Source organism: Cynara cardunculus, assembly GCF_001531365.2.
Source record: "Cynara cardunculus var. scolymus isolate 2C chromosome LG 3, CcrdV1, whole genome shotgun sequence".
Classification (NCBI taxonomy): domain Eukaryota; kingdom Viridiplantae; phylum Streptophyta; class Magnoliopsida; order Asterales; family Asteraceae; genus Cynara; species Cynara cardunculus.
Window position 1 is genome coordinate 21,223,060 of NC_037530.1, and position 416 is coordinate 21,223,475.

Sequence of the window (416 nt, forward strand, 5' to 3'; positions counted from 1 at the left end):
GTTATTTCATTACTTAGGGGAAGATTGTCAAACCCCATAATCCATAAAGTGAAAAAGTAATGAAAAACAATAAGTGATGAAGAACCAGAAGACCGATGAAGAAATCAAGGCAGAATTGACTAAGTCTGGAGCACAACCAGAGGACCGATGGACGACCAAGGATGCGATGGAAAGAGCATCTTCTTCGATCCTCTGGTCAACTACACTTAGAGTATTATCCAACAATTCATCCAGAAGCATGCGATGAAGACTTAAAGATAAGGATGATCCATCATACCATGAATGACAGCTGGAGATGACAAGTCAACAACTAGATTTCGAGTTTATCTTAATTACTAAAGCTTATCCATAGTTTAGATAAACGTTATCTGTTAATAGAAGATTAGCTAAAAAGTCTCATTAGATAGTTATTTTCT